The following is a 9,259-nucleotide window of genomic DNA, read 5'->3' as shown; positions in this document are numbered from 1 at the left end:
CGTGAGATACTACAATGCACCGGTGAAACTCCTGCAATGCAACGCATCGTGGTAGAGAACACCTTCCTCACTGGAGCTCTTCAATTTGGTGTCGATCGGCGTGGTGATTGGATTCCAGGTTGACATCCCGGTGCATTGCAGCAAATCGTCTGCATATTGTGCCTAAGATAGGAAGAATCCACGACGGGAACGAGTGACCTGGATGCTGAGGAAGAAGTGCATAGGACCCATGTCTTTGATCATGAACGCCTTGCGAAGTTGCTATTAGGATCATGTCATCGATATACAACAAGATGGTGGACCGCGTTGTTGCCACTCCAACGAACAAAAAGCGATGATCGGACCGCGTCAGAGAGAAACTGGTGGTGGCAATGAACTTGACGAAGCGTGTGTATCAGGCACGCGACACTTGATGAAGGCTGTATAGGGATTTGAAGAGGAGGCAGACGTCTTTAGGGCACAAGGGATCAATAAACCCTGTGGGATGTTGACAATAGACACAGTCAAGGAGCGAGCCATGTAGGAACACGTTGGAGATGTTGAGCAGGTTTGCCAACCAGTCACGTGACGCAATGATTGTGAGCATTGTTTGTATGGTCGTTGGCTTGACTATCGGACTAAAGGTGTCCGTGAAATCGATCCTCCATCGTTATGAAAACTCACGAACCACCAATCTAGCTTTGCAATGGTTGAGAATTCCATTGGGTTTCAGTTATGTCGGAAGACCCACTTTCCAAAGATGATATAGGCATTGGGTGTCAAGGAACCAGCTCCCAGGTATTGTTGGATTGCAAAGCATCGTATTCTTGGTGCATAGCATGAAGCCAATTGGGATTGCACAATGCAGACCACACATACTTGGGAATTGGGGATAATGAGGGCACAGTGGACATGGAGCGTGCACATTTGGGATTTGGTTTGATAATGTTGGCTCTTGCATGAGTGATCATAGGGTGGGTAGGGCGCGAGGAGCTATGAAGGTGATTGTCAAAGACGGTATGTGAGCCTAGAGTGGATTGTGGCAGCGAAGGAGTAGCAGAAGGGGATATTGTGTTGTCGGACATGACAAAAGGAGTTTTTGACGGTGGGTGCTATACCTGAACTGACACATGAGAGTGATGGTGCGGCGATGGAGTGTTGGTCCGTGGTGCAAAAACGGGCACAAGACTGACAAGTGGAAGAGAATCAATTGGATCAGGCGCTGCTAGTGGTGAATAAGGTGTGGTATTGGGCGTGGATGGTTGCTGAAACAGGAAGATAGACTCCTCGAAATGTACATGACATGAGACAAGGACACGTTGAGTGGAGAAATCAAAGCAGCGATAGACTCGGTGATCAATAGGGTACCTGAGAAATACACACGGGAGTGTGCCTGGTACTAGCTTGTGATCGGACTATGATGACAGATATGGAAAGCAAAGGTAACCGAAAACCCTCAAGTGATCATACGACAGTTTGGATTCAAGAAGGAGTTCATGAGGTGTGAGTGGTCTTGTGGCAGAACACGGCCTGAGATTCAGAAGGTAGGTGGCGTGCATCAACGCTTCCACCTAGAATGAGAGTGGTATCGACGACTGATATAAGAATGTTCACATGTAGTTGTTTATTGTGCGAATGATGCGCCTGTCTATCCCATTTTTCTTGGAAGTGTAAGGATAGGAGAGCCAAAGAGAAATGCCATGCGTGGAGAAGAATGACCATAGAGCGTTGTTGTCAATTAAATTCATGCCCGTTGTTGGTCTATGGAGCTAGAATAGGCATCGGAAGTTGAGTTCGGATGTGGGCATGAAAATCAAGAAATGTGGGTAGAACTTTAGATTTAAGGCACAATGGAAACATCCAAGTAAAGTGAGAGAATTGTCCAAGATTTCAAGTCATACTGGAAACCACTATTGCTAAGAATCGGTGAAGTCCGTACATCAACATGTAAAAGTTAGAAGGAAAATGACTGACAGTAATAGAAGGACTGAATGGTAGGTTTATTTACTTGCCCAATTGGCAAGCGTGACAAAGATGAGTGCTAGACTTATTACAAGAGAATTCAAAAGATTGCAAAATGGCACTAATAGAAGAGCGGTCAGGATGTCCCAACTGCTGATGCTAAAGATCAGGCAAAGACCAAGCAACGTGCAGACATGATAGCGATGTTGGGCGCACTAGGTAGAGGTCACCAGTGCTGTCATATCAGAGAATCACTGCCCAGATGTGAAGATCCTTGATAGAAAACCAAATTTGTCAAATTCAATAGTAATTGGGTTGTCTCGAGTTAAGGCATGAATAGATAACGGATTCTTGATGAAATATGGGGAATAATGAACATTACGTGGATAGAAGGGAGAAGAGAGAGTGGGACCTCATTTTCTTCTACTTGGAATGCTAGCCGCTAAGAGCATTTGCTGGATCAGCTACAATAGAAATAGATCGACCCGCAAGGAGCGCCTGTTGAGTGATCTGTTCTCCGACTGATTGCTTTAAAGTTTTTCAAGGAGAAGCATGGAGCAAACTGATAGCAAGGAAGGAATGCGATCTTTGCCTGTTATTACCGGGTTGACATGGCAAAATTTTGGATTCATGCCCCGAAGCAGGTTCAGAACCTGATTCTCCTCCCAGACGGGCTGACTGACATTGCGAAGTGCATCCACCAAGGTCTTGATCTTGGAGCAAGGTCTTGGAGCAATATTGCATCACAGATAGATTACCTAGATAAATGCTCTAGAACTCAGCTTCCATGTAGACGACACACGTGAGGCGATTATCATAGAACGGACCATCAATTGTGTGCCATACAACATGAGCTCAGGCGTTTGGCTTCATGACGAGATCCAAGACTTCTTTGGGTACTGTAGTATACATCCAATTAATGATTGTGAAGTCTATAATAAGTCAGTTCGCGTCGTGATGCGCGTTTACCCGATCTTCCAAAAAGTAATATGATAAGTCGATTAGTGGAGTTTCGACATTGATGATCGAAAGGCTTTGAACAGAATAGATCGAGAACCCTCGCAACCATTACACCACTACTCCATGGTTATCAACCGTGCCAAGACGTGGTTGACCTCTCCAAGAAGGTTTTTCCTGCAAGTGAATTGAGAACACAAGCAAGAACACGTAGATGCAATCTGAATATTGCTAATTACCAATAAAGTACTCAAGTTGAGATACTACAAACCGAACAAGCGGCGAAACTGTATAAAACAGAATAATCTAAGCAAAACCCCCAACCTAAACTACGATGGCTAGTGTGTATATATAGGAGGGACGTGAGGAGGTCGACCTAGGGTTATGCAACCGTAGAAAGAGGCGTGCACAACCTGGACTTCGACCCCGACACGATTACAAGACCTAACAAGGTCCAAAACGGTGATGTAGCAGATTATTTAATGACTTTGATTAATCTATAAGGGATCTAAGGGTGAGATCAGATCCATTGAAAATGTCTCATCAATAGCTTTCCAAAGAGTCCAAGAACGCCTCAATTGGACTCCGTATGCAAGAGTTATGTCTGTTTTATTGACGTACTATCCTGAAACTCGACCACGACCACGACCATGACTTCGACCACGACTAGAGCTCAGCCTCGAGTCCGAGTAGACTTGGCCTTCGAGGGGTAACGTCCGGGTAAGATTGTGGTGCTTCTCCCACATTTCTAAGCAATAAAACATCACAAGAATTTAGTAGTAACTCATCTAAGAAAGCATGAACAGTGAGAAACGAGTTCACTTGGTAGTCTCATTGTCGTGCACATGCTCTTGTAATTGGACCTTGTATAATTTGAGGAATATTAGTAGTATTCATCATATCTGAAGGAGCTATGGGCTCATCAGGTCATTAGGAGATTGCTCAAGCGGGGTGTTGATGTGGGCAGCCAGAGAAAATTTGCCAAAAATAGTGTCAAAGAGAAGGCACCATTGATTGTAGTTGGAGTCTACAAGATCAAGAGTGACAAGAATGTGGGACTTGATGTTCACCATCTGGATCGCGGAGGCTTGCGCGAGCAAAGGAGGAAGGGATTGTTGGGCACTCACACTATGGCAGACAAGGGAGGAGGGTGGGGAAGAAGTAGCACTGGAGGAGTTTGATGCTTTGGACATCATGGCAGCGGAAGGTTGTGGAGCAAGCAGGCTATCGATGGCAGACTGAACCCGCTCGCACACCATGAAAACACTTGTATTGAACACAACGATTGTGATGTACATGTTGAGTGTATGTAGCGTTTACACATGAATCGGTCAGCTATCTATCCAATGAACTAGCCTAAGACTAGCCGAAGCTTGAGGATCAGCCAGGAAACTCGGCGTCAGCATATGGATCTGGCAAAAGCGGAGGGAGATTGAGCATGTTCTGGATGAGTGCTGTCGATGATTGATGAGCCGCCGATCTAACAAACTTGTTGAAGAATTAGATGATGCTTTAAATAGACAAATCACAATGGAAGCACACAGTGATTTTTAGATAGGTTCAGACCTCCTTGGGGATAATAACCCTACATCATGTTTGTATTGTATTGATATGAGCTTGTTACAAATAGGGTGTGGCTAGCCTAGGTAAATCTAAACCTAGTTGGTGACTTCCTTCCTGACTTCTGTTGCTTGAGGTGCTCTCTAATGACTTGTTTCGGCTCCCCTCGTAGGACTCCTCAGCTCCATATATATATAGGGGTGTCGTACGTCCTTTGAACTCCTTTTGATTCTTAAAGATATACCTTCCTGGTTACAGAATGCTTGGGTATCTACAGGTGGTTTTCTTTCTTCCGGGTATCTCTTTATTAGAGATAAAGATATGCTCCGAGAATTATGAAAAACCCTAGGGTACCCACATACAGTAACTATCCATTATTCATGGTCAATTGCATAATTGTCACTAACTAATACCTCACCAAAAAGAAAAGGAGGAACTATACAACATGTGACTGAATTTTGACAACAATACAATCGATGACCGGCAGCCCTTGGATGTTCATCCAACCATCCATAGTAGACTTGGCACGGCTCATTTTCTTCTTCAGGTCGCTGCTCGTCACCCAAGCATCCAGCACACCGCGCCTTGCTCTGGCCTCGCTCTCCTCCTCTATCTCCGATGGCTCCCGTCACCGGATCCACGGCTGCCGCTCTTGCCTCGCTAACCCCGCGGTGCCAGGCAGTCCCTTTACCTCCCCAACGCCGACACCATCCACCACTCTCTTGCTGCCGCGACATGTTGTCCCCCCGGCCTCTCTCTAAGCCTAACGGCCTTCAAAACCCCCTCCACTAATCTTGCCAGCATTTTTGACGTTTTCAGTCACCTGAATCTCGTGGGAAACCCAAAAAAGAAAAGTCTAAACATAGAATATAACTGTGAATAGTAGCAGGTTGCTTCAGTCAACAATTGTACGCGACAACCAAATAAATCTACAAATTATCAATCAGAATCCTGAAAGAATAAGAGGGTAAAAATTAGACGATAGGTCAACCCTAAACAAGTGATAACCTCGGTTACTGCTATTTAATCAACATCGAGATATGAGTTTAGTTCAATACTTCGATCACTATGCATGTTTGCCAAATATGCAGAAACTTCGCAAAGTTCTTGGATGTTGGGGCTAATAATTTAGTACAGTCCTGAGTATTATTTCAGGTGTTAATGCAAAATAATCTTCAGCCAGTTTGTACTGAAGAACAACAAAGCATGGATTTTTTGGTAAGTGTAACAGTACTGACAATGCAAGACTTGCATATACTACTAGTGCATAACAGACTGAGCAATATTCCTCCAAATCAGCATGAATAGATTTGATTTGATCATGACTCATGCGATCAAAGGGACGAATAATAAATTAACAAGACAAGAGCGTTGCTTCGACTCCAGCCTGGTCATCCAAGACTTGTCAGGTCAAATCAGGGGCGGATCCATCGCTAGGGCGAGCCCGGGCGGCCGCCCGAGCTCCCCGGCGGCGGATTCCCCCTCCCCCTCATGGATTTTCAGAGGATTTATCGATTTCCGGCGGTGCGACTGCGTGAGGCTATGTCGCTGTGAGGAATCGAGGAAGAAGAAGACCTATTTGGGGCTTTGGGCAGTTGGAGTGTGAGGCCGACACCCGCACCTTTCTATCCGCACGGCCCAGTGACCCAGTTGGATTCCAATCGGCCCAGTTGGATTGCCTCCTCTTCGCCCTTTCCCGTTTCCCCCAAATCAGACTCCTAATCTTCACCACAACTCCAATCAGCCCCTGCCAACCGTAACTCCCAGGCTCCCAGCGGCGGTGGCCTGCGGGCAAGGAGCAAGGAGTCAACTGTCAAGGACACCATCGGCTTCGGCCGGCCCACACAGCCACACAGCGGCACAGCCCCCGGGGAGCTACAAGGAGCCTGGCGTCGAGACGTCGGGTGGATGACTGGATTCCTCCTCGCCATTAGCTTCGTGGGGCTTCTCAACTTGCTCCCGCTCAGAAAGGTGCCTCTTTTGTCTATTTTCACAAATTGTCTCGAATTAATGGAGCATTAGGATAGCATGCAGTATTTTTCCCCGAAACCAACAACATGCAATTTTGAAGTAGTATATTGGCAATCTTTTTCTAGCTAGCTCAACTGCTTAAGCCTTTTGATATCAGTTCTCCAAAACTGCTAAATGGGACACCCTTGCGTGTTTCAGTACCTTTTAAGCTATTACAGGTTTGAAGATATATGCATCAACACCTATTTTCTTTCATTTATATGTCGCACCTGATGATTTACATAACATTTTCAGGCTTTGGTCATAGACTATAAATTGACTTGGATTGTGAAGTGGCACTGCTGCACAGGGCACTCCGCCACTCCGGCACTGGCTGCCGCCGTGAGCCACAAATTCATTCGAGGTAAGGTACTAAACTGGTTAGCTATCAAACTGATTTTGCTTGTTCAGTTGAGTTGTCTGTGTTAGAGTGTGTGTGTGTGTGTGAGAGACTGTGTGAGACAATTATTGATTGATTGATTGATTTAGGACATCAATTGTTGATTGATTCCAATTGTGAGTGTGACTGTGTGAGACATTCAGATTCAGGATTTGAGTACCGGTGATGAGCAATTGAGAACTCTTTGCTTTGTGCAAGTGCAAAATATGCAATTTGCATTGTGCAATGAATGAATCATGAATGAAGAGATTTCTTACCGTGTGTTGTGTGCTTTGTAGGATATCAATTATTAGATCATCAAGATATCAATAATAAAGAGATTTTTCAAACCAACATCTTTGGATACCCGAAGTACGAGGGAGAGTGGAGTTGGTGATAGACGTGATGCAGAAAAAAACAGTAATCCCCACTCGACCACTCCTGCTCCTGCAACTACTCGTATAGAATACAAAGATATTAAGGATTTTGTTAGCTTCGCTTAATTATTGGAGACTTATTCGCTTCGCTTAATTATTGTCTTAATTAAGATATTTTTCTTTAATCTTATTTTAAAGTTCGTCCTAACTGTTTTGCCCGGCTGGATCCGCCACTGGGTCAAATAATGTGCAAACAGACGAACTAAAGAATATATTTCGCAGATGCATTGATGATCTCAGAGAAAAGGTTGTGCTGAGAGATTATGAGCTGATAGATGAACCAGAACTGGAACAACATGGGAGAGGAGTGGAGTGGAGTACACCTTGTCGATCAGAACCAATTGATGGCTGCTACGTAGCTATATAAATTTGGGGCTAAATAAATACGAGAATCTTTGAGCCTCCGTCCCCATCGAACTCCTTAAAGCAGACAACATCTACCCCGCATGGCCCTTTTTATAATCTGAATTAATCAAGAAGGGGTTAGTGAGCAATCAGATTAAAATAATGCATCACGCCTCGCATGTCTCCAGTATTTAATTTTATCCCTGTTTATCTTTTCAAGATCAATTGCGGCTAGCTAGTGGTTTGCATTCCTTAGTCACATTTGTGAACATTATTTAGTGCCACAGATGCCTGGACTTTTCCATGGATTTAGTTAATAGTTTCAGAAAAAAATATTGATCCAATGCTTATTGCTGATTCCACTTAACTTGGAGGCCTGAAAAATGGAACTAAAGAGAGAAATTCAGTATATTTTTCAGTAAAAATAGTGCAACATGGATACATCGAGCCATCCTGCAGCTTGCAACTGCTTAGTGCAGGAAACACTTGCTATCAGTAAGACTGAAAGCCTGAAACCCTGTTCGTTCTTCTTCTTGGCGATATGCATACGCCGCGAGGCGCCAGCACGCACGTGTGTGTGTCGTGTGACACGACAGGAGAGCGTGCACTTGAGCAAAGGAGAGATCAAGTCAGTGAAAAGCAAGGCATCTTCGGAAAAAAAAATCGAGGCAAAATCGGATCTAATCTAGCTGGGAAGGCACCACTCGTGAAACTCGCTAGATTTCAGCGTCACACTAGACACAGCTAGCGTGGCCAGCCAAGCCTAGCCCGTGCGTATAGCAGCTGAAAATTAGTACTGGTGATTATCAGCACGTCAAGATCCAATTCGTACTTGACTAATTTACCAAATTATTGCCTTTTTTTTCCTTTACCTTTGTTCCTGACCAACAACTCCTCCTTTCCCTGTCTTCTTTTCTTTTTTCACCAACCTCCGATATACTTTTTCCTCAAAAGAAACTTCAATCCGCCCTATGGGCAGAAGTATTATAATTCGAAGGGGTCACTGAAGCTCGTGGCCATGGATTAGCCAAGTAGCCTCTACCTGCTCCTTTGCCTCCAGATATCATCACAGCCACTAGTTACTGGCTTCCTGACCGCATGGACACCATACATGTAAAAGCTTTCCAACCTTTCTGCACTAATTATATGTAGTGATGTATCATCTAGAACCACCACGACGTAAGGGGCTCATTCTTTTCTTCTAACTCATTTCTTTCCTTTTTTATCTTTTTCCTCTTCCTTATCTTTTCTTCGTCTTTCTTTGTTATGCTAAAAAATTCTAGGGGAGAGAGGCTGGGGGCTCTTAACTACGTCTGAAGGATTATTCCTCGTGGATCTACCGCTCTGTCACATCACACGACCATTTGGCTACACGCTTGGCATGAGACCGACTTTTCTTTAGAAACGAAATTTGGGGATAAAGAAATGAGGGAACTCGAGAGAAGCCAATTCCCTGAAACAAAAAAGAAATTTGGAGAATAGGAGTCGCGGCCAGAGGGGGTATTTCACAAACACTAAACTTCCATTTCCATGGGTCTACATATAAAAATATTGTATGATTGGATAGAGCCATCTGTTTATGATATGCAGGAAAAAAACAAGCTAACGACACTTTCGTGAATGTTGAAGA

This window comes from Phragmites australis, chromosome 1 (assembly GCF_958298935.1).
Source record: "Phragmites australis chromosome 1, lpPhrAust1.1, whole genome shotgun sequence".
Classification (NCBI taxonomy): Eukaryota; Viridiplantae; Streptophyta; class Magnoliopsida; order Poales; family Poaceae; genus Phragmites; species Phragmites australis.
This window is presented reverse-complemented; position numbering follows the sequence as displayed.